Source organism: Haemaphysalis longicornis, unplaced genomic scaffold (genome assembly GCF_048455015.1).
Source record: "Haemaphysalis longicornis isolate Haplotype H1 unplaced genomic scaffold, Haemaphysalis longicornis Haplotype H1 scaffold_7, whole genome shotgun sequence".
Lineage (NCBI taxonomy): Eukaryota > Metazoa > Arthropoda > Arachnida > Ixodida > Ixodidae > Haemaphysalis > Haemaphysalis longicornis.
In genome coordinates, this window is record NW_027526422.1 from 67,669,961 (window position 1) to 67,693,727 (window position 23,767).

Consider the following 23,767-nt stretch of genomic DNA (forward strand, 5'->3'; position numbering starts at 1 on the left):
TCGTTGTCGTCGTCTTCTCAACGGACGTCTCGGTCAGGTCGGGTACGCGTCGCGCCGTGTAGCTGTCGTCGTGTTCAGGAGTCTCGTCAGGGCTGGGTCGGGTCGTCGGGATGAGGGCATGTCGTGAATCACTGTCTTCAGCGCGTCCTTGCGTCGTTGGAGGGTTTCCAGTTTTTCGCCGTAGAGTAACTTCACCTCCAGAAGTTGCCGCCTTTAGTTTCCCCCACGTGGGCTGGGAGACCTTCCACGTGCGAAGTCAGCACTGCTACGGCGGGCCGGCGACTGGTACGGGTAGGGCGACGGCGAACGGTTGAAACGGGCTGGTTCACGGCTGGTGTTCGACAGGTATTCTTCAATCTCAGATGGGTGCTGGCCGGGTAGGGGGCGTGGTGCGTCGACGGAGAAACCACGTAGTCCGAGTCTCTTGTATGGGCAGCGACGGTAGATGTGGTCGGCCTCTCCGCAGTGGTAGCACAGAGGACGATTATCCGGTGTTCGCCATACGTCAGTCTTCCTCGGCGTCTGGGTTTGTGCTACCGGGGGTCGGGCGGGCGACAGTGGGCGGCGGTAGGGCGGGGCCTCTTGACGACGTGCCTCTTGACGACGTGTTGGAGCAGGGCGGGGTCGGTGAACAGCCGCGGAGTACGTCATAGCTTGGGGCTCGCAGTGTACTTCGGATGCCACAGAAGTTCCCAAAGCGTTTTGAACTTCTTCCCGGATCACGTCAGTTAGGCAAGGGACTTGGGGTTGCGGCGTCGTCGGGAAAAGTTTCCGCAGCTCCTCTCTCACTACTGCGCGGATGGTCTCGCGTAGGATATCAGCCGGAATCCGCATGTTGTCGACGTAGTTCGCCCTGGCCGCGCCAAGAAAGTTCCGGTCATACTGCTTAGCACGCATTTCGAGAGCCTTCTCAATCGTGCTGGCTTCGGTCACGAATTCAGCGATGGTTTTGGGCGGGTTGCGGACAAGTCCAGCAAACAGCTCCTCCTTCACACCACGCATCAAGAAGCGTAACTTCTTTTCTTCCGTCATTTCGGGGTCCGCGCGGCGAAATAGTTGCTTCATCTCCTCAACGAAGATCACGACCCCTTCGTTGGGGTGTTGTGTCCGAGTTTCAAGCATAAGTGCAGCTCGCTCTTTTCTCACAACGGTAGTGAATGTCTTAAGGAACTCCCTTTTGAAGTGAGTCCAGTCGGTCAAAGAACTCTCATGGTTCTCGAACCAAGTTCGAGCAGCATCTTCTAAGTAAAAGAAGACATGCCGGAAAGTTTCTTCGTCGTCCCACCTGTTGAAGATGCGGACGCGCTCCAGCTTCTCCAACCATTCTTCGGGGTCTTCAGCGGGGGCTCCCCGGAACGATGGCGGTTCCCGGGGCTGCTGCAGGACGATTGGCGACGTTGTTTCTTGCACCATGGTGTTGGTTGCAGCGTTCCTTTTCTTGGGCCCTTCTGGCATCAAACCGAATTCGGGCGGTAAATCTTGCAGGCGGGGGCTGGCTCTTGTTGGACTGGCTTGGCGGCTTTTCGAGGTTGTAGTGGGCATGAAGGGTGCGTACCCCGCACCTCCACCAGATGTCACGAAGACAAGGACGATGCAGTTGTCTTGAATGAGAAACACGTTTATTGGAGCGAACTTGTGCTCCCCTAACAACTCAAAAGAATACAGAGGCGGCGAAGCAGCGGTCAACAAAGTGACTTGCACAGGCGAGTGTCGTCGAATCGAATGCCCCGGCGTCCGCACTGCAGGCTTTTTATCTTTCGGCGCGCGTGGTTCTCGAAACGTCGATTCGCATCGAGAACATAGTAGATCCAAGAAGATTATTCTGGGCTGTTCACGTTAGATCGGAATGCTCTCCCTATCACAACAGATAACACATGCGGCACAGAAAGAAAGAATGGAACACGCGCTTCCCTTGGCGCAGAGATAACGCAGACCGGCGCAGCCGGGCGGTAAAAGCAAAACACAAATAAACAAACCCAATGTATGGTTCGCGGCAATATATATATATATATATATATATATATATATATATATAAGACAGAAAATAAGAATTGGCAGTCAAGAAGACCTCAGAAAGCAAAGGGGAGGATGTAGTAGCTCAAGATAAAGAATTTGGAAAATAAGAACGTGGAGAAAAAATGCCCGCCAGGTGGGATCCGAACCCACGACCTCCAGAATACCGGTCTGGTGCGATAATCACTACGCTACCGGCGGGGCTACTTTAGCCTCCACTTTCTGGGGTATTTATGTTCAGGTGGTTTTGTTTCCTGCGCTGGGGGGTGGTAGCCAGCGCCACTCGGACTACTCGGGGTGAAGAGGACCTTCTTTTTAACCCCCGGGCCGTGACTCGAGCGTCTACGACATGTCGAGTGTGGTCGACCAGCGTTGAACCAAGACTGCCAGAACAGAGGCCCTCGCTATGCATGTAGCGAATCAGAATAGGAAATGAAGGTTTCGTTGAAAATAAGACAGAAAATTAGAATTGGCAGTCAAGAAGACCTCAGAAAGCAAAGGGTTGGATGTAGTAGCTCAAGATAAAGAATTTGGAAAATAAGAAAGGGGAGAAAAAGTGCCCGCCAGGTTATCGCACCAGACCGGCATTCGGGAGGTCGTGGGTTCGGATCCCACCTGGCGGGCATATATATGTATATATATATATATATATATATATATATATATATATATATATATATATATATATATATATATATATATATATATATATATATATATATATATATATATATATATATATATATAGCGAATCAGAATAGGAAATGAGGGGCTCGTTGAATTAAAACAGAAATAAAGGTTGGCAGTCAATAAACCTTCGGAAAGCAAAAAGGAGAGTGGGCTAAGTCATCGAAACAGATGGCGAATTTGGAAAGACAGAAAAAAAGTGGAGAAAAAATCCAAGCTGGGTGGGATCCGAACCCGCGACCTCCAGAATACGCTTCTGGTGCGATGACCACTACGCTACCGCCGGGGCTGTTTCCCTTCGCTTTCTCGGGTATTTATGTTAAAGTATTTTGTTTCCTGTGCTTGTGGGTGGTAGATAGCTCCACTCGGACTACTCGGGGTGAAGTTTAACCCCCAGGGCTGTCTCGAGTGTCTGTGATATATATATATATATATATATATATATATATATATATATATATATATATATATATATATATATATATATATATATATATATATATATATATATATATATATATATATATATATATATATATATATATATATATATGGGGAGGCACCGCATCCCAAATTCAATTCTTGATACAGCAGCATTCTCAAGCTCGCCGGTCATCCCACACGACACGACAGTAGGCAAAACGCTCGTGCGTAATGAGACTTGAGGTTCTGTAAGAGGTCTTTTGTCATTTTCTGCGAAATGCTAACAAAAAGAAAGCGTTTGAACTTCTATGTAGGGCGCGGTCATTGCTGCTTTCCGCTGTGTATCCTTTACAACTACAGATCAGGCCGAAAACTTTCTGTTAAATTTTCTTGGCATATTTCCTCAGACCAGTGCTGAAATACCGTCATGTGGCATTAAAATACCCTCTTTTTCCTCATAGAGACCACCAGGGTCAGTACAGAAAAAATAAAGCGTGAGTCCGATGTACTTTGGTAAGAAGCCACTCATTTTCCAGCCTATATTTCTAGCATGAGAATATACGTCTGCCGCCAAACAGTTTGACGCACGCGCGCTGCAGCGGCTAGGGGATTTTGGAAGATTCCCTGTTCATGCAATCGTATCTACAGGACATACGCTTCTGAAATTATTCGGGTAAAATGACAGTCAAGGTAATTATCTTCGCAAGCTTTGTTCTAAGTAAGTAAATTCTATTTTATGTCTATTTCGTCGTTGGTAGTTTTGAGTCGTTGTTTTCAAACGAACCTTGCATTGGCTGATTTGTGCCGTCGGTGGTGGCGTCCACCGAAACGCCTTGCGGCAAAGCCAACTTTGTCAACGTGCTCTTCGGCCGCAGCTCTCGCTCGCCGTTCGAAGTTGGCGCGCGCACACACACACATACAAGTGTCGCGCTATATCACGCCAAAGTTTGGTGCAGTCAGCGCCGTCACTCGCATCACGCCACATCATAGATGCTGTCACTCGCCCTCGTCAGGCACTTCACCTGCTAGCACCCGCCGCGGTGGCTCAGTGGCTAAGGCAATGCGCTGATGAGCCCGAAGACGCTGGTTCGATTCCCGGCACCGGCGGCCGCTTTTTCTCATGGAGGCGAAAAGCAAAAACGCCCGTGTGTACGAGATTTCGGCGCATGTGAAAGATCCCCATGTGGTCAAAATTAATCCGGAGCCCTCCACTACGGCGTGCCTCGTCGCCTGCGTTGCGTCGGCGCGTTAAAAAAAAAAAGTTCACCTGCTAGCGCAGCATTGGTAGGCCGCGCGTGGTTCGCTCCGTGGAAGTGCGGGCAGCCGTTGGAAAACGTAGAGGTCGCGATAATCACAAAAGAGTCATTTAAAATAACGTATACCTGACATTTGTGTTCGAGTTTAGCTCAGAGAAATAAAATGGTTCCTTTGTGGTCCATCGATGGTTTCGTGTTTTCGTTTCGGTCATTACGTTTCGATTTTGGCCGTTTTTGTTTTTACTGAAGTCACCCTTCGCATTCACCCCTGTTTCCGGAGGGAAGGGGTCCGTCATTTTTTTCACTGGTCGCTGGGGATTTATTTATTTATTTATTTATTTATTTATTTATTTATTTATTTATTTATTTACAAAACAGCCAGCCTTCACAGCCTCAGGTGTGAGAGGTGAACAATAAGCAATGTTTATCCTAAATATGCCCATTCGCAGCGTACATTACTGACTAACAAACGGGTGGTCAGTACTATACTCGGTGACAACTTAAGAACGGCACCGATGATGATGGTGATGATTGCTATTGGTTTCCCCTTTGAAGCGGGGTGATGACATGTCATCTTACCAAAAAGGACTAATACAACCATGTTTTACACTCTTGGTTTTAATACTAGCGCTGCTTAGGGCAGGCACTAAAGCTTATTAGGCCCGAAATACTTTCTTTTCCCTGTTACAGGTGGTAACTGTCCTAGGCAATATTCCGCTCTCTGCTTTTCGTCCACCAGCATTTTAATCTTCTTTTCGTCCCCTCGACAGCCTTGAAGTTAACTTCCTCTCTGATACCCTTAAATCATAGGGCTTCTGGAAGCCCAATATTCCCTTCATGTAGATTTGGATGGATACCCTCACATTCTAACACTATGTGCCGCATAGTTTCTGTTTCTTTTCCGCAGACCACACATACCCCATCATTTTGTGAATACTTCCCCACAAAACTGTTAGTTCGCAGGCAACCTGCTCTAGCCTCAAAAAGCAAAGCACTGCCCTGGGAATTATCGTAGAAATTTTCCTTTCTGATGTTCATTTTCTTAGCCCTGTACATCTCTAACGACGTTTTAGCCTCCATTTTTTCCCTCCGTTTATTCGTTTCAATCTGCCTTGCCTCTTTTTTGGTTACCTTGGCTGTTTTGGATTCTCCACTGTTCTTTCCGTATTTCATAGTTAGTGTTCTGTCTTTCTTAACCACTGCGTGTCCACGCTTTTTCAAGTATAGGTACCTAAAAACCTTAGCTGCGCACCTTCGTTGATCCATTGCCCTCAACCTCATCTCAAACCATATTTTACTCTGAGCTTCTCTAACTTCAAACGACGCCCAGCCCATATCTCCCTGAACTGCTTCGTTAGTTGTTTTTCCATGCGCGCCTAAGGCCAAACGTCCTACCGTTCTCTGGTTTACTTCAAGGCCTGATAGAACGTCTGATTTTAAGCAGAGTACAGCATTCGCAAACGTGAGACCCGGAACCATTACTCCTTTCCACATTCCTCTTACTACTTCATATTTGTTATACTCCCACAGAGCTCTTCATACTTCATATTTGTTATACCCCCAGAGAACCGGAAGTTGCTGCTCTGCCTTATCACCGTAGCCGGATGTTTCTCCGCGCGGCGCAAGTAGGGCGTTACTGGGAATATTTTGAACATGGCGTGAGCCGTTCCCGTGATTTTTTGGTCTTACTATGCTTATAAACGACTCCAGTGACGACAAACAAACTGTTTGAGACAAGGCAGACGACATCACGCATTCATAGCAAACCCCTTTCAAAACGTGCGCGCACTGACGTCACGGGTCCGGCGCTTTGGCGGAGTGATACACTACATGAGGTGGTGCCGTTCTTGAGTTGACCCTCGTCCTGGGGGCTGCAGATACAATCCAGGGTAAAGCTGTACATTTTGTGACGACGTTTACAAAGAAGTTTCAGGCGAGCTATTTTTCTACGAGTAGCCGATTGTTGAGTACCTGCTTTAGCGAGCTACAATCAACAGGGTGTGTTTTTCTGTCATTTGAATCTCGCCGCCAATCCTTGGACTCACTGAAGTTTGGGTAATTTCAGTTTTTTATGTGTATTCGGGACAATAGCTACGTACTCTAGAGTTGGTTTTATAAGCCAAGAGCAAAACAAAAGGTGCTGCATCCTTCGGTTCTCGTCTTAGAAATCGTCATTTCAGCTTTGCTAGCCCGGCAATATTATCGATCTGTCTTGCTGTGTTAAGTTGTTAGATATAGTGATACCTAAATACTGAGGTTCCGTCGAACGCTTATATTATCAGTGGCGTTCTTTGTTTGTAATTCCCATGCATGCAGACACCTTTTCTCATTCATGTTGGCTACACTGCATGTACCCTACTCAGAATCCTGCCACATGTAAATTTAGCGCTCACCATGCACCCTAATTTTTACCATCTTAGGGTGCGCATATAACCCAGCTCTCCCATCTATGTCCACACCTTTCCCTCCCTAAGCTATGGGAGAACCATGACCTTGAGCATCGAATTGGAGGCCCACCAACTCCTCGTCTCGAATGCTGATACAGCCTGGTCGTCACATGGTCTCTTGGAATGAAGGATCATTCCCACATTACCAGGATAAAATGAATGAAGTTGCTCAGAAATAACAACAGTACCTGAGTTATTTTTGGGTCATTTTTCCCGCCAATCATCATACATAATATTATAGACATTGAAGGTTATTTGATGTGCAACGCTTTTCACATGGCGCCAGCCTATAACCCTACAAAACGTCGCCAGCCTATAAACTTACGTCAACAAAAGGGGGATCAAAAGCTTCACTATCATTCATATAGATCAAGTAGAGTATGGTTTACTCCTGACAAGGAACCTTGTAGCACACCTATGACCTGAAGATTCACTGGAGGTAGACGACCGCGCACTACTTATTTCAACACTGTGGATCTTATTGTTAAGATAAGTTCGAACTTATCTTACAATTTGTGAATCAATGCCATGTTTTAACATTTCTTGAATGAGTTTCCCGATGCATTCTCTCCCGATGGCCCTAGAAAAATTTATTGCTAGGACATCGATTTGATGCCTCTAATTGATGGCTGTACCGAAGACATGAACTGTTTAAAGGAGCTTCAATAGTGTTGTGATGCCTTTTGTAAAACCGCCTTGTTTATTTTAAGACGAGAACATATTTTACCCTCAACTTAGTGTTTTAAAATCGATAAGCACAATTTCAAGTTAATGCTCGTTATTTCATCTTTTAACTTAAGGGACGTACGATTGCACAGCTTGTTCGGGAGCAGGATGTTGAAACTGTGGCAGTACTATTTATAGATCGCTTACACGTGGCCTCCGCGATTTGCCGGAAGCAAATCGCGGAAGCCACGGCTTACAGTGAGCAGTTAGGTCCGCCTGATCCAGATGGCGCTACCGTTGCAGCTGCCATACTGGCGGACATGAGTTTCGGTTTCCGCCGTAGACTGCCACAGCCCGCTGAGAAGTGCGTCCTCCACAAAATATCAAAAGGGCCATTATTGAATATTGCCGACGCAGTCGTACCTCGCGTTAGGTCGCCGGACATTGAGCATAACGTTCACGGAAGCGCTCCAATGTACGGAAACAAGCGAATGTCCTCGCGTGCCTCCACCATTCACTCCTAACAGTTGTGAATACCTCCATAGACCAGGTGTGTCGTGCTAACTAAAAACCAGACGAAGTGTGAAAAAGCAGTGAAAAAAACATTTGCATTTATTGATTACAACTGTGTCTCCGAACCTATTTTCTCTATTTCCACCCTCAGTGAGCCTCACGCACCTTTGCGAAAGCCACCCTCTAGGACACCATTACCCGTGAAATATTGATCGATGCATTTCATTGCGGAAGTCTTGTTAGCGTTGAACCGGATTATGCGTTACATTTTTAGCCTAGACTGACGCATCACCTCAACTAGAAAGCTGCTACACAGGGGAAATTCGCCACTTAGCTCTCAGTAATTAAATCGCACGTAAGGTTCAATCGGTGAAACGCATGCATGGTTACCGCAGTTAAGCAAGTAAGCCAGGAATGAATGAAACTTGCTGCGGCCAATCCGACCAAAATTACAAAATGAAAAGATAACAAAAATAACTAAAGGGCGACCGAAACTTGCCTCGTCCCGCATGTTGCTAAATCAATTCTGAAATGCGCAATAGAAAAAGAAAACTAAATTTTCACGTTTGCATCATTATTTGGCCACGCGGGAAAAAAATTCCATGTGCTCAAACACCATGCTTACTCGATTTGAGCGTTTACAAACTTCACTGTACGCGCTAAGTAGTATCCGCGATCTGACCCCGATTTGCCCGTCCACTGCATGCGCTATACGGCAGTTCCAACATCTGTGTTCCCACAGCCGCAAATCAGCGCACAGGGTACAGACAACAGCTGATAATGCGTAACCATCACGTCAGCTGGCAATAAACGGTGAGCGCTGCAGCTTTTAACACGAAAGTTTTTTTTTTACCGGGGTCCACCAAGGTCTGACTAACGTCATATCCGACACGGAAATGACACCGCTAGAAAAACTTTGATTGACGCGGCTGCGCTGGGATTTGAACCACGAACTCTTTCGCCGCATCGGGAGGTACGAAACGCACTCCCGGCTGCGCTATGATAAGATGCGTAATCAGGACGACAAACGCGCCTTATTGGCCTCGAGGACATACCGTGGCGCCACCTACGAGTGACGTCACTTGTAGGACGCCGAATCGTGTTGTCGTCTGCTACAACACATTTCCCGTGCGTACGCGGAAGCGTGCTTTTTTGTTGTGGCCACCGTCTCACCCGCTCCCTGTGGATTTGATGCAAATTACCAAAAAAGTTGTCTGTAAACCTAATAATTCGGGCAAGCAATCAGCGACTCGCTTGTTCCCGGCGACACCACCGCGTTTAGGTAGTTGCTACCATCGCGACCCACAGCTCTTAAATACGCAGCCAGCTAACGCCAAGGACGATGCAACTGATGCCGAGAAAAGTGCGCTGTAAATTCATTATGAAATACGTGTGGCGGGACATGTGTGTGCAAGCAAACACCTCGTAACAGTGACAGAAACGCGTCGCTCACTTATGATCTCACCGCGCGAACTGCTCGTATTGCCTGGTAAATGAATGACGCGAGAACGGTGATCAGATTGCTTCGCCGCACATGCTTAAATTATGTTATGGTCTGCAGTTTGGCTTAATCAGTGCCTATTTCCCCTACGATTTTTTATAGGAATGCCCGGATTTGATTAACGATCACTGCCGTAGCCTATACTCTGCACGGCTGATGTTTACTTTTCGCGACTTGTCCGCAATGTATGAACGGTATGAACGCGAGTTTTTAACGCCTTCGAGCGGGTTCGGACAAATGCTAATTTATAATTGCAGCGTGTTTTGTATGTTTACAGTAAGCCGGCATTTCTCAAGCATCAAATTCGAAACTCACGACTTCTCACAGAAGGCGAGGCTGTGTACGAGGCGAAACACGTCGTTAATTATTTCGGGTAGTGGGGGTATATAGAATTGGCCTCGAGGACATACCGTGGCGCCACCTACGAGTGACGTCACTTGTAGGACGCCGAATCGTGTTGTCGTCTGCTACAACACATTTCCCGTGCGTACGCGGAAGCGTGCTTTTTTGTTGTGGCCACCGTCTCACCCGCTCCCTGTGGATTTGATGCAAATTACCAAAAAAGTTGTCTGTAAACCAAATAATTCGGGCAAGCAATCAGCGACTCGCTTGTTCCCGGCGACACCACCGCGTTTAGGTAGTTGCTACCATCGCGACCCACAGCTCTTAAATACGCAGCCAGCTAACGCCAAGGACGATGCAACTGATGCCGAGAAAAGTGCGCTGTAAATTCATTATGAAATACGTGTGGCGGGACATGTGTGTGCAAGCAAACACCTCGTAACAGTGACAGAAACGCGTCGCTCACTTATGATCTCACCGCGCGAACTGCTCGTATTGCCTGGTAAATGAATGACGCGAGAACGGTGATCAGATTGCTTCGCCGCACATGCTTAAATTATGTTATGGTCTGCAGTTTGGCTTAATCAGTGCCTATTTCCCCTACGATTTTTTATAGGAATGCCCGGATTTGATTAACGATCACTGCCGTAGCCTATACTCTGCACGGCTGATGTTTACTTTTCGCGACTTGTCCGCAATGTATGAACGGTATGAACGCGAGTTTTTAACGCCTTCGAGCGGGTTCGGACAAATGCTAATTTATAATTGCAGCGTGTTTTGTATGTTTACAGTAAGCCGGCATTTCTCAAGCATCAAATTCGAAACTCACGACTTCTCACAGAAGGCGAGGCTGTGTACGAGGCGAAACACGTCGTTAATTATTTCGGGTAGTGGGGGTATATAGAATAGGAGAACCGAGCGTTGGGGGCCCCCAAGAAGTTAGAGGAACCCAAAAGCAACACGCGCGTGCGCGACGGGAGGGCCTTCGCCAACAGCTCGCAGCCGGCTTCGGATGCACGTAATCGGATGTTGGGAACTTTAGGCTTGGCGTCGCAGCAGATATTTCATCGCTGTTAGAGTTGCGACTGACAGTCCCTAACAGAACGTTTCACCGCGCTGGGAACTCTGTAAGCGCGGTGATTTCCGTTGAAGCGATCGACGATCAAGATACCTGCACTTGCGCGCAAGCATAGCCATCCTTCGGCCGCTCGCCGCACCGTGCGTGAACGGGCCGGCGCTGCCGGGACCGACCTCCGCGACCGGTCGGCGTAAATCGCGGCAGATATCTGAGCATATCGCTTTGAAAACCACAGCTGATGACACTACCTATCAGAATTTTTCATCACACTAACATCCCCTTTCACCAATCTGGAACTTCTTTTCCACGACTTGCGTGATTTTAAAAAGCGGCGACAAGTTGTTGCTGCCGCGACCTGCGTCGGTTCGAGCCGCACTGTCGGCTGTACGGGCAGGCACGGAGGGTGCGTGTGCTTCTGCAAGCAGTTAACGCTTCACGATTTACTGCTTCATACATTTCTTGCAAACAAGGGAAATCTAGAAACTTCACTCGGCGATCGTCGTAGTCCACATTGTTGATCGGGGAAACAAGCCGCTGCGTACGCTTCGGTCGCATGCGTATACACCACCACGCTCATGGTGTTTGCGGATAATCTACCACAGTTGATATGGTATACAGTCACCATTAGGTCGAACTGCGCTTGACGGACTGAGAATTAACTTCAAACAAGGGAAATTAACACGAAAATACTTTTAGAACGCGCTTCCTAAGCGAAGCGTCACGCGCTGCAAGCCAACTACGCAGCCAGATAGGAACGGTGATCCTACAAGTGACGTCAAAACGATCGCAGCGCCGCCCTCTCCAGTGGTGGGCCTCGCGGCCAATATCCTTTTCTTCAGATGCTGCTGCCATCTAGGAGAGGCGAAGCGAAGCTGTGCATGATGATGCTAATGAGCGTCGACAGTGGGCGCCTCGATGCCAGCGCCTACGTTCACGAGGGACGCGCAGCGTAACCTGCGGAGAAAGTTGTAAAGCCGTAACTACATGGACGCGAAATCACGCGTCGCGGGAGCGTCGGCGTCGTTCGGCGGCAACGCGCGGACCCGCGGGAGAGGGCGAGTAACCGCATGAGACCGACGAAGTCGCGCGCCAGTCGCTGCGTCGGCGGGCGTTGCTGGACACGTATGCCATCCTGTTGAAATCGTTTATGCGCAGCTATTGTCGATTCTTGAACTGCAATTATTGTCGATTCTTGAACCGCAGCTATTGTCGATTCTTGAACTGCAAAGACCCTAGTTTTAACCAAAAAAAAAATCACTTGGCGTCTTTATTCATTGCTAAGTATGTTGACGGGCAAATATGGAAATGCTGCGAAATGTAACTCCTGTCAGCACGGCCATATCTGAACAAAATAAGATAGGATGATAAGCGAAGACTCACTTCGCACAACTGCTTTACTTGCTACTTGATTTAACCATCATGTTATGTACCGACTGCACTTTTATCAATTCAAAGTGAAAGCGAAACAAATTTCAGCGCTGCCTTGATACTGAGGTTACCCTCGAACGTCATTTCTAGGTTAAAAGGCGAGGTACTCTGGCACCCTGTCTGTACCCCGTAAAACAAAACTAATCAAACCCTCACCGCAATAAAAAAACACTGAGGCTTTGCCAGGATTCGAACCATGGACTTTCAAAACAGAGGTCCAGAACTCAATCGCTCGACGTTTTTTTTTTTTTTACTCAATCACTCGACTACGCCTTTGGGGTGGGAACGCCACTTCGACAGAACACAGAAACACAAAACAAACTTATTTACATGAGCAACTCGAGCGACAAGCCACCAACCTATGAAGGCTGATGCCTCTCTAAAATTCCCTAAGCGTAGTGAATGGTTCTATCCTTGACCGCCACTCAGGAGCGCATGCCTTGCGCTTCTGCACTTCTACGTACTGGGATATGGACTCACGAAAACATTGCCGTGTAGGGCGAGCGTCCACATCACCCTGCAGCCAGGCCATGCGCGAGCGCGATATGCTATGCAAGGCCACCAACATAACGAGGTCCAAGGGTGCCCATCCTCGCTTTCTACCGCTAGAAAGCGTATGTCATGGGGGCTCAGCAAGAAATCTTTAGGGTCCTCTAGAGGACATCCCACAAAAATACCGCGGCCCAACAATGCAAAAAAACGTGATCTATCGTTTTTGGCTGTTTACAAATTGAACACAAAGTTCCCCATGGCACAAATATCCCTCTATCGTGCATCCAGGTTACAACAGACAAAGTGCCTGTGTGTAATTTGAAGAAAAAGGTTTTCACTCCAGGGTGAACCTCCAGTCTTTTGACACGCTTTAGTACATTTTGGCCTGGCCCAGCACGGTAATTATATCTATACATAAGGACGGGCAAAACAACCACGCAAATGTCCTTATACAGTTTTTTGCGTGTCACGCCAGAAAAACGTGCGAATAGAAAACGGGCCGTCATAACGACTTCCTTCAAATACCCATACACGCCGCCTGGCATGTACCATGTTGATACTACATTTTCTGGCATAGCACGCGTCAGCCGTACTTGCAAGACACTCTGCAAGAACGGGTCCGATCATTGTTTGGTAAAATGCAAGATTGGGGGCAAGAAAGAAAAGTCCCCATTTACATGGGACCTATGGAAATTAAACTCTAAACTTTTGGAAATCGCTGGACTACGCCAGGAGACGAGTCAGCCTCGAAGAATTTGGTATACTAACCGAGTCTGCCCATGAATTGTCTCGGGTGTGGTTTGTTTTGGTCGTATTTGAGAGATTTGAGCAGTGGTAACATGTTTATTGCGCACCGATCTTGGACCCGAGGACAATAATGCCAGCGCTACAAGCGATGTAACCACAGCCCCCTTTAAAGTCAAGAAAAGCTATCGCACATCCCCGGCCTCCCCTACGCAAGCCACGGTAGCTACGAATGGAATGGAATGCGCCGCTAGAATTCTGGCGTTGATAACGCTTGCGCCTCATGCACCAATCTTGAAGACAAGCCACATCATGCTAATACTGGAAGTGATCGAGCCAGAGCTCCCTTATTTAACTCACACAAAGCTATCGCAGATCCCCGACCTCCCCGATGAAAGCCGAACAAGCCACAAATGGATGAGCGCTTGCCAACAGAAAAAGCTTGCAATTTGTCTCAAGGCAACCGATTACCGCAAGTTAAAAATAAATTGATTTTTTTTCTGCTGAAAGGAATGACCCCAAACCACGAGAAGGACAGGAAACCCGGACGCTGCCACCTGTATTCCGATGCTGTCTCGCGCTGCGTCGACGTCGATATCTGGCGAGCGTAGACATCGACGTCGGTATGTAGACATCGTAGACATCGTAGACATCGTAGACATCGTAGACATATGTAGACATCGTAGACATCGACGAGCGTAGCTCGCGTCGGCATGCATTTTTGGCGACGCGCGCTGACGCGCGCTGACGCGCGTCGACGCTGGACAACGTCGGCTCGTGAAAACGCCGAAAGTACGCTGCATGTTGTTGGGCCTTAAAGGGGTCGTGAAGAGATTTTCAAAAAAACTGTGTTGTGTGTGCGCTTATAACCGTGGAACCTTGATAAACAAACAATGCATACCCGTTTCGTCGTCCGATATCGGGAAATACGTAAATAAATGCAGTTACGGTTTCACCGAGGCTTTCCTCCTCAACTCGTGAAGTGACGTTTCAGTAAGTCAGTAAGCAGCCAATCACAGTTCTCCCTCGTCTGCACAATATGTCGGCATAGAGCGGGCTTCAGATAAAGCTACAACATCGGCGCCATGATGAAACTCGCCCTGCAACTGAACGGGAGACGTCTGATCTCTGATACGACTGATCAACATGGTCGAACTTTCAGTCAACAACACCGGCGAGTGGCGCAGGCAGAAGTAACCGCGTTTAATCTAAACTGGGAATTCGTAAACTGTTTACGCTGCTTTCCACGAGTCTAAACTGTCGTTTTGCTGGCCGATATTCTTGGACAAGTTTGCCGACGTCTGTCTCACGTAGCCTGTAATGTGAGTTGCGCGAACGTGAAACTTCTGACCTGACGAGATACATGACCGAACGCTTAAAATGAGAGTTTATTACATAAACACGTTTATCGAAGGAACTTCGAGTAGTCGGAACTTAAAACCCACTCATTATTCACTCATCAAGCGCAAAAATAACTAGCGAGAAGCAGCGATACAGCGCCGAGTCCCAACATCACGCAGTTCGACGATTGCTTTCCTGTCTCCTGCAATAAACAATGCTGTTAACGCTGTTTTGTTGACTGTATACGCTCCGCTTTGGCTTACTGCAGAAGCGCTCAACAGTAAGTTGGCGGTTAAAGCTCTGGGTAGATTAGAATTTATGAAAACACCACAGACTTGTGGGTTACAAATGCGAAGAGGCTTTTATACAGCAGTTTTTCGACGCGCGCGCTTCCCACGGCGATAGTGTAGTGGATAAAGTGTCCGACTAGGCTGGCCGTAACGTTGGGCTGGCCCGGAGGCCGCAAGGTCGAATCGCACACGGGGCACTTTTTTTTTTTTTGCTTGAGCGATCTTGGGCCATTTCATACAAAAAAGATAATATTCCGAAGAGAATTCGGGAAAAGAACGTGAAATTCAGCAGGGAAACTGGCTACAAACTGTACAAACACCCAGCAGCATAGCAGGTCTGAGTTCTGCTGCAATGGTTGCCAGACAACTGCAGCGGTCACGACACCGCTCACGTGGATAGAAAACTGTTTTTTGGCAACGAATAAAGGAGGCATTATTTTTAAAATATTGGGTTTGCAGCTTTGCAGAATATTATACACAAAGAACATTGAACCGCGTTGAACTCTCGAATGTACTTCACATGACGTCATTCTAGTTGCGCTGCCGACCGCCCGTGCGCGCATAGTCGCTTGCGATGCGCCTCAAAACGAGAATTTCAACGGCGCCTCCTAAATTCCAGAAGCAACGAATTGTGAAAATATTTGGGATTTATGTTCTTAAAAGGTCGTTCAAGCAGACAAAATTAATCAAAGACAAATGCATTTTCTCTTCACGACCCCTTTAAGGCAACGACCACGGAGTGAGATCGACGCCGACTTTCGAATGTCGCGCTCATGGCATGGTCTGTGCTGCTCCTTTCGCTGCAGCGGATCGTGTGACCACCAAACGATTCGCTGACAACCCGTTTGATTTCGTTCGCACGGGCGGTTTGCGAGCGCCTGCGGTTTCAGTCGGGTTTACGCAATGCTCCGGCGCGTGCAATCCAGTGTCTAACGTCGATGCGTATAACGGTGCCATGCTGACAAAATATAAATAGCGATCTGCAAGTTCATATCGAGGCACAATCAACATTCAACTGCTCCTGTGAAGGCACATTTCACTTTCGTGTGTTACCAGTTCCTATGAAAGAAGGATCAACCACATTTTTTCATCACACGCTGAAACACGAAGCTGTCAAGGAGAAACAGAACTTCCGCACCGATGCAGGGTCATTTTATTTCACGGCCCTCCGTAGTCATAAAATCGTGTGTCCACAGCCAACCATTTTAGCGTACGCTAGCTTGAAAGAAAACGTTCGAAAACAAGCTATAGACAATTATTAATACATGCAGAATTTTGTAATATTGTGTAATTTTACAGACATTACGCTTTATCTATGCAAGAGAGTACGTAGAAATAAAAGTACTAAATCCAGCGGACAACTTTATTTTGGGCGAAACGCGTGAACAGGAAACTAGGCAACGGACGCGCGTCAAAACAACGCTTAGACGACATTTAAGTGCGGTTTTTCATGATCAAGTAATCTCTGAAGGTTGGTACGCACTACCTAGTCGGATGCTAAGTCCTAATTCATAGCAACCGTCGAATACGAACTCGTCCATCAGGCCGCGCCGACGTTCGCCGATGAGCACGGGCACCAGTGAAGGCACGTCAAGAAACGCAGTTTAAAGGGCCAGCCATAGCAAATGTCGTCGCGTCGACGAACATGGCCGCACTCGGGCCACGTGCTGGAAACCTTCTATCGGCCGCAATTCCTGCAGCGGTTGAACGTAACGTTATTTGAATCTATAGCTCCCCTATGTATTCTCCAATGGTATAACAAAAATGATACGAGCCCTCAGGGATTATTCTTCATTTTGCTCTAATTTCTTGAAGGTATGTGCTTGATTTCTTTTTGAAACACTTCATCTGGAACATTTTTATTTAATCTGTAAAGACATCTCATGTGTATTTTGCACAAAGATGTGTAAGACTTCAGAACCTTTTAATGGACACTTTCGAATCGCCCCTTGCGAACGCCCGTTAACAGTTCCAAGTTGTTCGGGCACAAATTTTTTTCATGTCGAAGAAACCATCTCCAGCGAGAATACCGAAGATATTCCATGGTGGTGACACCACATGTCCCATGAAACTACTTTCACTGCGCCATGCTCATGACAAAGTTAATACAGGTACACCATTCATGTCGTTCGGCCCCCTCACCCCCCCCCCCCCTGACCTTCCCTTTTGTCTAAGCATTGCAATTTTGCACCCCGCAACATTCCTGGGCAACGTTTATGAAGAGTGCTGGTAGAATATACTTACTACAATTCCAATAAGTATTCACATATAAATTGCTATCGAGCTATAGCCAGATAACTTGTCTTATCATGTTTTTATTTAAAGGCAATATTCGAATGAACTATGGGCTAACATTATGTAATTCCCCACCTACTTTCATTTTCTAGCCACTTTAGCAGCAGCTACAAATGAATCCACAATATCAACGCCACCTGTTGCTCATGAATCAGTAATGACAACACCTGCTGACACCGACCGACTTGACTGCCATCGTAATCATAGTTCCGTAAGTATTATAATTCCACATGCCTTCTTACGGGGAATTTCATGATTTTCAAGATATCTGGTGTGATCTTGATAATTTGTTTTGAAAGAGCAAATGTATGCGCCTAATATAATTTGCCTGAACAGGCTATGTTTGCATCATAAACAAGCAGTTGGGGAATTTCGGGTGACAGCTCTAATCCCTCGGAGCTAGATTACTGACAGATGTCTAATAATCCAGTAAATACATTTTGCCATTTTAACCTAACTTTCTACTTGATCTTCTGCAACAAGCCCCGATCGAAACAATACTTATAGCGACAAGGATGTTTTCGTGCTAATTATTAACGCGCTTGGCAGTTGGTTTGAACCACGACCGGTTTTGCAGATAGCCACCAGCCCATAGCAGCCGGCGACAATGGGAGCCAACGCGCCAAGAAATTGCAGTGTAGGGACCGCACGCTCCGTCAGGTAGTGTTAAAATTAATCCTCAGCGTGGCCACCTTCGCTTCGCTCACAGTGCTATTTGCGACTTCTCCCGTGTAATGAAGTGGTAGTGCCAATCAATACCGATTGTACCGATCAGTACCTATAATACCCCGTAGCACCAAGTATTTACTGTTCAATATGAACCCCATTCTAAGCTCCGCAGACATCAACGTTCTCAAGTCAAGCACGCTGCTACCATATCTGGCTGTTCGACTACCTCTTTATTTTCGAGCGTTTCCGTTCATTCGAACATGCAGAAACTTCATCTACTTTGGCTTTTCGTCTAGAAGCTTTGTTTTTTGCGTGAAGCTTGTCTATGCACGTCAAAAAATTCACAGTAAGGGCTTAAATTTGTGTAAAGCAGCTTCAACAGGGCCGTTCTGTCTGCGGAAGAGCTTGCGCGAAATGAATATTATTTCCCAGCGAAAGGAGCATTGGCAGCGCCTAATCCGTGGACCAGGTCAAGCATTATGTTGAGATTTATCCATTACATCGTATCATGCTGTAGCTGAGCCTTATTAATCTAAGCCGACCTTTTTTTTTTTTTTCTGGTGGAACAGTGCACGCCAGCTGCTTCCTTCTGTTTTATTTTTCTGACCCACGCCATGGAACAGAACACGCTGAATTTTTTGTGTGTGTTTTATTCTTTCTTGTCTGCCTGGGCTTTGGGACGCGTTAGAAAAGGTTTAACTGCTATGGACGCTTTTTGCGGGCACTGTCCGTAGAAGCCAGCCAGGTGCGTGCTACTGATATCACCAACCAGCCGAGTAACGATTTCGCATTTTAAAAAAATTCGGCCACCTGCACAATTGAGATGCGAAGACAGGAAACAACGGAGCTTACGTAATCACTAGGCGCACCCTATCCCCGATGCGCTCCTCCCTACTCGAACATCTGCGCCGCGGCGTGCACTTCCCATACCTGCTCGTCGGGTCCTTGTCTCCTATCCACTTTTCTTCACACTTCTTGGCCTCGCATTTTTGTCCCCTCTGCTTTACTGGACCGATTTTTGAGCGACGCCAGGCACGGCCGGAACTCAAGCTTAAACAGTTCCGCTGTCAAAAGCTCTTCATTCAAGCAAGCCATCGGGACCACAGGATGCGTGAACTTACCCCAGGGTGAATCGGCGTTGACTCAGCGCAACGGATCGAAAAAAAAAGGTGAAATAACAATGACGGCAGGCCGAGTAGGTGTACTAATAGCAGACGAAAGTTTTGATAAGGGAGAAGCAAATGCAGCGCAAGCGGTGCAGTGGCATCGGAAAATACTAAATAAAGTTAAAGCAAAAAAAAAATGGCCCAGCTTGTACTAGTGGTGCAAGGCTGGAGAAACAGCAGACCTGGCGGCCCCTCTCCCTCCGTCGGAGACCCGGCCGTTGCATCTCAGGTGTATTTCCGAACTTGTCGCTAAAAGTTCTCCATGAATGGCAGGCCCACATCGTTTTAAAAAAGTATTTGCTTTCCCACCTCTCCCAAAGTGGACCCCGTTAGCCCGCGATAGAACCCGCGGCCAGTGCCTTTGAGAACATAAGCGCCTGAAGCGCCAACTCCGCGTCTGTGCTCCCCCACTCAGGCGCGAACGCACGTGAACTGGCGAGTAGAAGTGTACGCGAAAGATCCCGCCAGGAACTCTGGCCAGTGTGTTCTCGAAGGTCGGGCTGGTCGACGCCAGCCACTCCTCAAGAACCGCACGCTAACGTCTGCTCGGTATTTTTCTTGGTATTTTTTTCTGCCAACGCTCGACGGCGGAATTAAAAGCCTAAAGAGCTCTGCTCTCAAAACAAATTCGGCACTCGGGATTGCCCAGAATGGAAGGTCGTAATCATAAACCTTTTCATCCGTTATTCTTTAATACGATCAGGGCGTGTTCTGGGCTACGTTGTGTATGCGTAGTTACACCTTCTTGTCGACTGCGCCAATTATAGGGCCGCTAGCACATCTTACTGTAAAATGGCAGCGGCCAGGACCAAGAAGTTAAAAAATTAAATCCGTTCCACTCAATGTGAAAGCTGTCGGAAGTGCAGAGTGATTCGCCATAATGGGCTGGAGCGCCGTTATCCGCTCACTGCTGCCACCCAATGCATTTCAAATTTCCTGTTTTCGCAGTTCCCGCGCGCCCCCTGCCTGGAACTGTGCCAGTGGGAGTTTTGTTCTTTTTGTGCTTTCTTTAATTTCGTGTGCTGAAGCTGTTTTGTGTCATTTTGAACGCATAATTTTTTTCCTTGCGCGGCTGCAGCCTTTCTGCGTCATTTCGACCCCGCCATCCCCCCCCCCCTTTTTTTTTTTTTTTTTGCGCGCGCGGCCCCCTTTTTTTTTTGCTTACTATTGTAAAAACAAAACCAACGTTCCTAACTAAATGAACGCGGGGTCTGCCTGTTATATACACAGAATTTGCCGGAAATGTACCTGCCCTTTTCTTTGCGCTAAACAACGGGGAGATATATTACAAGCGCCAGCGGTTCACGAGGTTCGAACGGTTACGACTATTTAAACCGCGTGGTTTTAGAAGCCTTAGCTTGACTCCCTGACGCCGGTGCAGAAGGCTCTACATGGGTCCGTTATCTCGCTGCCCCGCCGGATTCCGGCAGTCGCATCGACCGTTAGCGAGCTACGACGACAAGGCAAGCCCATAAAGTGCTCTGCACTTAAAAAGCTCTTTTTGCGCAGGAGTTTGCCGGTTACTGTTGCCAAATGGCCCAATCCATCCGTTTGACTCGAAAAAGCGTCATCGGCTGCAGAGGTAGTTTGCTGTAAAGCAAACAACGACGCCGTCATTTGTACGCTTCCCTTCAGCCCATCTCGTACGACTTTGCACTAAATGTATACAACTATACAACTCTCTACTATGGCGATGAGGCGCGCCGTAGTGGAGAGCTCCGGATTAATTTTGACCACATGGGGATCTTTAACGTGCGCCGAAATTTCGTTCACACTGACGTTTTTTCTATTCGTCTAATAGCGGCCGCCGCGGCCAAGAATCGAACCCGCGTCCCCGTGCTCAGCAGCACAACGCCTTAGCGACTGAGAGTTGGCTTTTAAATACGACGACAGTCTTTCTTGGGCTACATAAACGAGAAAACCATGGTCTGTCTGTCCGTTTGTTTGTCTGCCACTTGATTCAGCCGCCGGGCCAAAAGCTGTAAGAGTGCACCAACGAGAATTGTACACTGGCAAGACCGTTTTAAATTACCTCAAATACTGGAATGGGTCTACATGTTCACTTTGCGCCGCGCCAAAGAAACCTCAAGCGTGTTTTAGCAAGACGTCCCGTAATCGACAGAAGCAACATTCTTTTAATTAAGAATACCGCTTAGATTTTATTTTTACGATAACGAATGAAAGACAAAACCACGCCATAAAAAAGGCCAAGTTTTGCGATTTCCCACCGCCAGATGGCCCGCGAGTAGATGAGCGCGGGAAGATTGAATTGCATTAAGAAAGTTGGCAACCCATCCATCATGAGAGCAGCGAAAGGGGAAGGAAACAACCTGAGAGATGGGATGCGGAGAGAGGAGGGCGTGTTTTTTTGCAGGGGCTCCAGAAGGCTCGTCTTTCGACATCTCAAGTGAAGCAAGCAGATATATGCAATTTTTCCTCAGTTCTCCTTGCTGTTTTTTTAATTTTTTCTGCTGAATCAAAACTAAAAATACCCTGAAATGTAGGTGGGCGCATCAGATAATGCGAATGAAAGGTAGTCTTTTATCTCTTGACCACATCGCATTACAGTTTCAGGCGCACTGATTCATGCCTTAATTTTTGGCAGGGTGACGTTTACCACCGATGTTTGTTTGGATGTAATGGCGACCAAGCGGTTCTTCTGGATAAGAGGGAAAAATGCATTGTAAGTATTACCATTGAGATTTTTATTACCTACGGCAGTACTGTGCCATGGTACATTGTGGAGTCATAATATTAAAATGCGGTGTTTCGCGTCACTCGACCACACCATACGACCATTACGCTGTACCTGTACTGGTCGACGCCACTTGTCCCTCAGCATGAAACAAGATAGCATGCGCGCGTATGTCGACGCGGCTACCTACGGTCACTCTAGCGGCAATACCGCAACGTAAATGTGAACAAGTCTGCAGCCCCTAAGATTGTGTTTAAATAATGGTCCCGTGCGCAACATTGCATCAGCATGGAGCCTCAGTCACTGAGCCGCCGCGGTGATTGGAATAAGTACCTTAAAGGCTCCATGAAACCAACCTACAACCTTGTGATGTTCGAAGCTTTAATAAAATTTCTACTTTCCAACATCGTTAGGCGGGAAATTATAATTAAACTCCTGTTAAACTATTAACAGAGTTTTTTCCCTACGTTCTACTTCCGTGACGCGATTTTCTCAGAGCTGTTCTGACAACCATTCTCGAAACAAAGAGCCCCATCTCTGCTATAAACGTAATAGAGCCGTGTCACTTTCCTAACTAGTGCGACATATGTCCACCAAATGGTCCGTGTTTGCTTTGCTCAGATTATAGAAGCCTATCTGCTCAGCTACCCGACCGGATCACTGGCTGTCTGATCTAACGTTGCTGAGATGGGCATACTGTCCTGCGGTTTTGTAGTGAATGTACGCTGTGCAGGTGCACGCCGAATTGGGTTCGCCAACAGCTCAAATAGTAATACATGCCAATCGGTGCCTGTTCCATTACAAAATTGGGTTGCTATTCAATTACTGCCGCAGTTATTTACCAAAACTGCATTTCTTTTTGTTTTCAAATTTTCAGATTAATTACACAGAAATCACTACCGCAGACTATAACTCAACAGAACCCAATGCGGACCAAATAGGTGTTTGTCTAAACGGAGATTGCGTTCCAGCACCTCATGACGCTACTGAAGCTACCACACAATCAACGACGTTAGAAATCACCGATAACGCGGGAAGCTCCATGCAACAACAGATGGAAACCGAAAGCCCCACCATGTTCAAAAGCGCCGAAGGCCCCAGGAGCTCTGAGCCTTCTCTGCAGGATAGAGAAATTCCGTCACAACCATCATCGTTGCCACCAGATGATAACGGTCCTGTGGCTATGCCCTAATTTAGTTTTGTTCCTTACTTCTGATTCTGTATTAAAAAGCGTTTCAAATTCTAATATCTTTGTTTTTATATTTAGTGTCCAGCAGGAGTATATTGCCCACAAATTCTTCATGCTTGCTCAATTAACTTTATTGCGGAAACTCCGCATGTAACCAATTTATTGCAAGACAATAAGTCGCAACGCAATAAACGCACGCCTGTCGTACATTACAAGCAGCTCAATGGGCAGCAAAGGCAAATAAGTATGCGCTTCAACAAAAGGGGTCTTTTATGGTTTTCTAGAATTTCCCGTGCCGACAAAGAATTCTTTCATAGCTTCTAAATGAAGAACTGCAGCTCTAATTTCTGATAGGGTAGAAAGATTTCACCTGTGCCTTACGTGCGCGGTCTGCGAAAATATTGAACATTTGCTGTAAATATGCCACCAATTTGGCACCGCGCGAAGAGCAGCAGCTGCCTAATTACTTCACTTTATTCCGTACACTTTACAGGGGTAGGGTATATATACTGCGCCACTTACTTGGACGCAG

General features: G+C 47.1%; 1 long non-coding RNA gene across 1 annotated transcript; it reads left to right on the forward strand.

Moving 5' to 3' along the window:
• The first annotated feature begins 3,636 nt into the window (after window positions 1-3,636).
• Window positions 3,637-23,272, forward strand: LOC144144427 (uncharacterized). The gene is made up of 4 exons (XR_013317253.1): window positions 3,637-3,841; window positions 17,609-17,727; window positions 21,957-22,034; window positions 22,924-23,272. It is a non-coding gene; the product is annotated as an uncharacterized LOC144144427 (long non-coding RNA).
• Window positions 23,273-23,767: the final 495 nt, after the last annotated feature.